The following is an 8222-nucleotide window of genomic DNA, read 5'->3' as shown; positions in this document are numbered from 1 at the left end:
CCTTCTCACCTCTACTTCTCAAGAATAACAGTGTGCTGGGTGCAGTGGCTCACACCTGTAATCCCAGCACTTTAGGAGGCCAAGATGGGAGGACCAGTTGAGGTCAGGAGTTCGAGACCGGCATGGCCAACACAGCAAAACTCCGTCTCTACTAAAAAATACAAAAATTAGCAGGATGCAGTGGTGCATGGCTATAATCCCAGTTACTCAGGAGGCTGAGACAGGAGAATTGCTTGAACCCAGGAGGAAGAGGTTGCAATGCAGTAAGCTGAGATCATTCCACTGCACTTCAGCCTGGGTGATAGAGCTAGAATCTGTCTCAAAAAAAAAAAAAACAAAAACAAAAACAAAAACAGAATAGCTGTAGAAAGTGCTGGGAAGAGAGCGTCTGGGCTCTCTTAGCACAAACAGTCTGGGCTCTGTTTCAAAGCTCCTAGAAACAGGAGGATATCCTTCAATGCTTTAGCCTAGTGATCACGTGCCCCTGGGGTATAAAACTGAGAGTGGGTTGCTTTTCAGAGTCCCTTAGCTGTGGTGCACTTGGCCATGCACAAACAAGACTCCATCTCCCCAGACAGCTTCCCTGAGCCTTGGGAGACTGGCTTGGCCCAAATCCTAGGCTTCTATTGTCCCCTACTGTCTACCTGTGAGTAATAGAGCTGCTTTGCTGAACTCGTATGAGTGTTTTGTCTCACCAGACTTGTACAAGTGATAGAAATTGCAGCCCTATTTGCAGTGGGCTGAGGTGGTCACCAATGGACAGTGAAACTGCTTTGTAATAAGGGTAGGAACCTAATCTAATAGAATTAGCATCCTTATAAGAAGCACAGCAGAGAAAAGCATGACCATTTGATATAGTTTGGCTGTGTCCCCACCCAAATCTCATCTTGAACTATAGTTCCCATAATACCTGTGTGTCATGGGAGGGACCTGATGGGAGGTAATTGAATCACAGGGCAGTTACCTTCATGCTGTTCTCATGATAGTGAGTGAGTTCTCATGAGATCTGATGGTTTTATAAGGGGCTTTTCCTGCCTTCATTCAGCACTCTTCCTTGCTGCCGCCACGTGAAGAAGAATGTGTCTGCTTCCCCTCTGCCATGATTGTTAAGTTTCCTGAGGCCTCCCCAGCCATGCTGAACTGTGAGTCAATTAAACCTCTTTCCTTTATAAATTACCCAGTCTCAGGTATTTCTTTATTAGAAGCATATGAAAAGACTAATTCACTATCTTATATATGTCTTATTTTTAGGCATTGAATATTATTTTCCTCAGATATAAATAATTTTCTGAGTTCATTTTAATATTATCTTTAATAATGACTTGAATGATATTAATGTAATATTTATATTGATTTTGTCCTCTTAATCTAGTCTACATGAATCAAATAAAAGTTATTTAAAATGAAAAAAAAAAAAAGGCTGGGCACAGGGGTTCAGACCTGTAATCCCAGCACTTTGGGAGGCTAAGGCAGGCGGGGTCACTTGAGGTTAGGAGTTCGAGATCAGCCTGGCCAACATGAGTGAAACCCCATCTCTACTAAAAATGCAAAAAAAGGCCGGACGCGGTGGCTCACGCTTGTAATCCCAGCACTTTGGGAGGTTGAGGCTGGCGGATCATGAGGTCAAGAGATTGAGACTATCCTGGCCAACATGGTGAAACCCCATCTCTATATTTTATTAAAAAAAAAAGTAAAAAAAAAAATAAATAAAAATAAAATAGCCAGTCATGGTGGTACACAATTGTAGTCCCAGCTACTTGGGAGGCTGAGATAGAATCGCTTGAACCCAGGAGGCAGAGGTTGCAGTAAGCTGAGATTGCACCACTGCACTCCAACTTGGGTGACAGAGTGAGACCCCATCTCAAATAATAATAATAATAATGATAAATTAAAAATAATGAAACAACAAGAGACATCAGACACCTCACTCTCTTTCCAAATACACTTACTGAGGAAAGGCCCTGTGAGAACACAGTGAGAAGCGGTCATCTGTAAGTCAGGAAGAGAGCTCTCATGAGAAACCCATCCCTGCCAGACCTCGATCTTAGACTTTCCCATCTCCAGAACTGCTAGAAAATAAATTTATGTTGTTGAAACTGTGCAGTCTGTGGTATTTTGTTATGGCAGCCTGAGCAAATTAATATAGACTCCAGGACAGGTGTGTGGGGATTTCTCTGTCTCTCTAGGGGGCATCAGGAAAAAGGCAGGCCTCACTTGTTCATTCAATAAATACTCTTTTTTGAGACAGAATCTCTCTCTGTTGCCCAGGTTGGAGTGCAGTGGTGCAGTCTTGGCTCACTGTGACCTCCACCTCCTGGGTTCACGTAATTCTCCTGCCTCTGCCTCCTGAGTAGCTGGGACCACATACATGTGCCACCATGCCCAGCTAATTTTTGTAGTTTTAGTAGAGACAGGATTTCACCATGTTGGCCAGGCTGATCTCAAACTCCTGACCTCAAACGATCCACCCTCCTCGGCCTCCCAAAGTGCTGCAGCTCCCAGGGCATTCAACAAATAACTTAATGAGGACCACACAGATGCCAGGCACTGGATGTAGCCATGAACCAACAGATGCAGTTCTTGGTCTGGTGCCGTGGCTCATGCCTGTCATCCCAGCACTTTAGGATTACAAAAGGATTGCTTGAATCCAGGAGTTCAAGACCAGCTTGGGCAACTTAATGAGACCCCCCCCTCTCTACAAAAAAAACCTTTAAAAAATTGCTGAGTGTAGTGGTGGGTGCCTGTAGTCCCAGCTATCCAGGATGCTGAGGCAGGAAGATTGCTTGAGCCCAGCAGTTTGAGGCTGCAGTAAGCCAGGATCATGCCACTGCACTCCAACCTGGGTGACAGAGTGAGACCCTCTCTCTAATAAAACAAATGAACAAAAAAACCCAGACAAAGTTCTTGCTTGCTTTCTCGAGTCTATTGTAGCTTAGTTGTGGCCATGCAGAGGGGGCATAAAATCCTCTTCACATTTCCTGCTGCCCAAGAGTGGGATGGGAGAGCCTCTGAGATGAAAGTAGGAGGTCAGCCAGGAGTGGTGGCTCATGCCTGTAATCCCAGCACTGAGGTGGGGGGATCACTTGAGACCAGGGGTTCAAGACTAGCCTGGACAACATAGTAAGATCCCATTTCTATTTTTTAAAATTAAGTAAAAAAAAAAAAAGGCCAGGTGTAAGAACATCCCTACAGAAGGTCAAGGAGAGTCAAGGGAGAGTTGAGCGGCTGAGGCAAGAAAATCACTTGAACTTGGGAAGTGGAGGTTGCAGTGAGCTGGGATGGAATCACTGCATTCCGGCCTGGGTGACAGAGTAAGACTCAGTCTCAAAAAAGTAAAAAAATAAAATAAAAACATAGATCCTACTTGAGAGAGAGAAGAAAAAGAAGTTGGGAAGAGGAGGCAGTGGATGGGAAGGATGAGTGAGACAAAAGAATTAAGTGGACCAGAAGTTTTGAGTGGGGTAGAGGAAAAGAGATAAGGAACAGAATCCATATCTCTTTTCCTCTAGAATCTTGGGAGGATTCCAAGGTGCAGAATCTTGGGAAGAGAGACAAGAAAAGGTCACTGCTATGATTTGAATGTTGTTCCCTCCAAATCTCACTTTGAAATTTCATTCCCAGTGTTGGAAGTGGAGCCCATTGGAGACTGTATCATAGCGGACAGATCCCTCGTAAATGGCTTGGTGCCATCCTATTGGTAATGAGTGAGTTCTATTAGTTCCTGGGAGAGTTGCTTGTTTAAAAGAGCCTGGCTGGGATGTGGTAAGAGGGGGAAAAAAAAAAGAAAAAAAAAAAAAAAGCCTGAAACCTCTCCCCACTCTCTCTCTCTATTGCTTTCTCTCTTGCCGTGTAACATCTGCACACACTGTTCTCCTTCCCCTTCCACCATGAGTGGGAGTAGCCCGAATCTCTCACCAAAAGCTAATGCTGGTGTCATGCTTCTTATACAGCCTGCAGAACCATGAGCCAAATAAACCTCTTTTCTTTGTAAGTCACCCAACCTCAGATATTCCTTCATAGCAACACAAACAGATTAAGGCAGATGTTTACGAAGTCTTCCTGTATATTGTGTGGTGCACAGCAGTCCCCTGTTAGCAGCAGGATATATGTTGCAGGACCCCTGTAGATGCCTGAAATTGCAAATAGTGCTGAACTCTGTCTATACCATGTTTTTCTTCTATACATACATCCATATAGTAAAGGAATGGGGACGTTTATGTGCCTGTGGAAACAGCACCAGGAATAGGGGCTCTGACACCCCCTCTTCTGGGTGGGAATATGGTGGGAGGCAGGGAATGAACATTCGTGTTTGCAAGAGCTGCAAGGGGAGCAATATCGTCAAGGAGAGTCAAGTTTCCCTTAAGACAGGTTCATGGAGGGCTTGTAGATCCTTACCTTGGAAATGAGCATAGGGAGGAGACTTAAGAGGGAGGGGAAAGTGGGGTTTGGGTCAGCAAAGCAGATGCAGAGTTGGCTCTTCAGATGGCTGGCTCCTTCCCAAGTGGCTTGTTACCTCCTTGGTTGTGCCCATCTCGAGTAGCCCTGCCTGCCCAGGTCCTATACAGCATTTATTCCTGTTTAGTTCCATCAGAGTACTCAGTCCAAAATGGCACTGAGTTTTTAATTTGTTTATTTTCTGGTCCCCTAGTTGGCAACCGCCACCACCACTAGAAGGTAAACTTCATGAAAGGAGGGACCATGTCTGAATAAATGTATGTTGAATGAATTCACTAATGAACAGATGGATGGGTGGGTGGGTGGGTGGATGGCTGGATAAATGGATGGGTAGGTGGGTGGATGGATAGATGGATGAATGGCTGGGTGAATGGATGGGTGGGTGGATGGATGGATGGATGGGTGGGTGGATGGATGGATGGATAGATGGCTGGGTGAATGGATGGGTGGGTGGGTGGGTGGATGGATGGATGGATGGGTGGATGGATGGGTGGGTGGATGGATGGATGGATGGTTGGATGGATAGATGGATGGATGAATAAGTAGCACTATGAGGGTGGGAGGATAGAAAAGCAGAGATATGGCTGGGTGTGGTGGCTTATACCTGTAATCCCAGCACTTTGGGAGGCCGAATCCAGAGGATCACTTGAGCTCAGGAATTTGAGACCAGCCTAGGTAACATGGTGAGACCTTGTCTTTACCAAAAATTTTAAAATTAGCTGGGCATGGTGGCGAGTGCCTATAGTGCCAGCTACTTGGAAGGCTGAGGTGGGAAGATCACTTGAGTCTGGGAGGTCAAGGGTGCAGTAAGCTGTGATCATGCCACTGCTCTCCAGCCTGGGTGACAGCATGAGATCCTGTCCCAAACTAAAAATAAAAAAATGAAAGGCACAGATATCCACAAAACTTTCGCATTTGCTGAGGTGCCCTGAGTTAAAGGGATGTGCACCCTAATGTGATTAGCTTCTGTGGTGTTATGATATGTACTGGTTTTCATTCATGGTTTCTGGCTCCCAACTCCCATAGCCTTTGCTAGTGATTTGTGGTCACGTTGGGTATGTTAGGCCTCAGGGGCAGGCTTCTGACCTTCTCCCTGCCCTCCTTTCACCTGCCCCAAGGCAGGACTCTAACATTACCTGCCTTTCTGATTGTGGGTCTTAAGACCCTCCCATTAGAGGGTCACACCCTATACTCTGGGGGAAGGAATGCTTACCTCATGAAGCTTCTATGAAAACGCAAGAGGACTGGGTTCAGAAAGCTTCTAGATGGCTGATCACGTGGAGGTTCCTGGAGGATGCTGCATTTGTGGAGGGCATGGAAGTTTCACGCCCCTTTCCCCCATAGCTCACCCTATATCTCTTCGTCCTATCCTTTGAAATATCCGTTATCATAAATGGCAGATGTAAGTAAGCGTTTCCCTGAGTTCAGTGAATCATGGGAACTCCAACTTGAAGTTCCAGATGTCAGACTTGCGACTCGTGTAATAGGGGGGCAGTCCTGAGGACTGAGCTCTCAACCCATGGGATCTGACACTGTCTCCAGGTAGATAGTGAGGGAACTGAATTAGAGGACACCCAGCTGGGGTCCACTGTTTGGTGTGTAGATCCACACATTTGGTCACAGAAGTATTCTTCTGTGTTGATGGCTGTTGTAGCATGCGAGTAGAGGAAAAGGGCAGTTTGCGGAGAGTGTTCCATATAAAGTTTTCCACAAGGATGAAGACATGGTGCCTGGAGTCTCCCAGTTTATTCCTATGGACCGATCTCTCCTGGCCTGGTTGCTGTGCCTGGGAAGTTCTCGCTGAGAGATGCTTGCCTAAATCCGCACTCCTGTGATGGGGTTTGTTAGCTCCAAGTTCTAGCCTAAAAATACTCCTCTCTGATATCAGGGACAAAATTTATAAACATGAAAGTGGTTATTACAGCTTAATCACAGGCTTGGTGGTAGTGACTCTTGGCAATCTCTTGCGGTACTAACAAGAGCAGAGTAAATATATCATGTAGGTGGTATTTTTAGTCTCACCCACCCTCCGACCCAAACGGGAACATCCCTACAGAAGGTTCTTGTGACTCCCTGGGCCCCACCCCAGGTTTTGCTGCTCCAAAACCATAGTGATGCTTGCTATGGTGGCAGCCACTAAGGGAAGTAGCGAGAGGGGGCAGGTGGGTGCTGCCTGGGACCCGTCTCTTTCCTTGTCAGATGGGCACCAAAGTTCCGGTCCCAATAGACCAATCTGTGCTTCCTGATTCCTGTGACTGAGTCACATCCATTTATAACCATGGGACCATCCAAACTGGGTCTACTCTGCTTATAAGCAAATGTGGAGTTTTCTCTTAAGTGTAACAGAGCCAAAAGCTGCAAGTCAGGCAGCCTGGGCATATGCAATAGAAAAAGCTTTGACAACACCAAGAACCAAAAATTCCTCCCTTTGGAACCAAGAAGACCAGAAAACGGCCGAAAGCTGAATGCCAGAACTCTTCAAAAGCAAGGGGCTCACTGGCTAGAAAGATCTGGGATCAAAATCAGCCTCAACACATTTTTTTTGAGACAGAGTCTCTCTCTGTCACCCTGACTGGAGTGCAATGGCACAGTCTTGGCTCAAGGCAACCTCCGCCTCCCAGGTTCAAGTGATTCTGCAGCCTCAGCCTCCCAAGTAACTGGGATTACAGGTGCGTGCCTCCACACCCAGCTAATTTTTGTGTTTTTAGTAGAGACAGCATTTCACCATGTTGGTCAGGCTGGTCTTGAACTCCTGACCTCAGATGATCTTCCTGCCTCGGCCTCCCAAAGCACTGGGATTACAGGCATGAGCCACTGTGCCCGGCCCAGCCTCAACATATCTTACTGTAAATGGTCAAATTTGAAGCCTTCCAATCAGATCCTGCCAAGCCAACATTCCTAAATCTTTTCCCTTGCCCTCTGATTCTTTAAAACCTGTCCCAGACCCCAAATCAAGGAAACAGATGTTTTCACCTTTTTTTTTTTTTTTCTGAAACAGGGTCTTGCTGTGTCACCCAGGCTGGAGTACAGTGGCATAATCGTGGCATCATCATGGCTCACTGCAGCCTTAACCTCCCAGGATCAAGTGTTCCTCCCTCCTCAGCCTCCCAAGTAGCTGGGACTATAGGTGCACAACACCACGCCCAGCAATTTTTTATTTTTTATAGAGACAGGGTCTTACTATGTTGCCCAGGCTGGTCTGGAACTTCTAGCCTCAACAGATCTTCCCATCTCAGCCTCCCAAAGTTCTGGAATTACAGATGTGAGCCACTGTGCCTGGCCTTAGGGGGACAGATTTGAGCCTGACTCCTGTCTCTTTGCTGGCCGGTTACACAATAAAGCCTTTCTTTTCTCAAATTCTGGTGCCACAGTTATCGGCTTCCATGTACATCAGGCTGCAAGCCCATTTGCTCAATAACACCTTCACAGGGAGAGGCACAGCTGAGAGTTACATATATCTCGTGGGAATAAAAAGCCCATCCCTTAAAAATCGCCTTTCTGCCAACCCTCATCCCCAGCATTGGCAGCATTGAAAAAAAGAAGAAAAAACAAATAATCCCTGACTGAGCCCTAAGGCTTTGAACATGAAGTTTACACTCCATTCCAAAGGGTGCGCTCGAGGGTAGGTATTAAGCTGGTCAGGGCTGGGGTCAGGGACTAGACTGTCTCTCCCCACACCCCCTGGATATGGAGGGCATGTTTTGTCAACACTTGCAATGAGCCAGGCACCCTGCTAAATGCTTAATGTGTATCATTTCATTCAGTCC

The sequence above is a fragment of the Aotus nancymaae genome, unplaced genomic scaffold (assembly GCF_030222135.1).
Source record: "Aotus nancymaae isolate 86718 unplaced genomic scaffold, 86718_ANA_hifiasm-v0.15.2.pri h1tg000049l, whole genome shotgun sequence".
In the NCBI taxonomy this organism is placed as follows: domain Eukaryota; kingdom Metazoa; phylum Chordata; class Mammalia; order Primates; family Aotidae; genus Aotus; species Aotus nancymaae.
The sequence above is the reverse complement of the archived record's forward strand: the minus strand, read 5'-3'. Positions refer to the sequence as shown.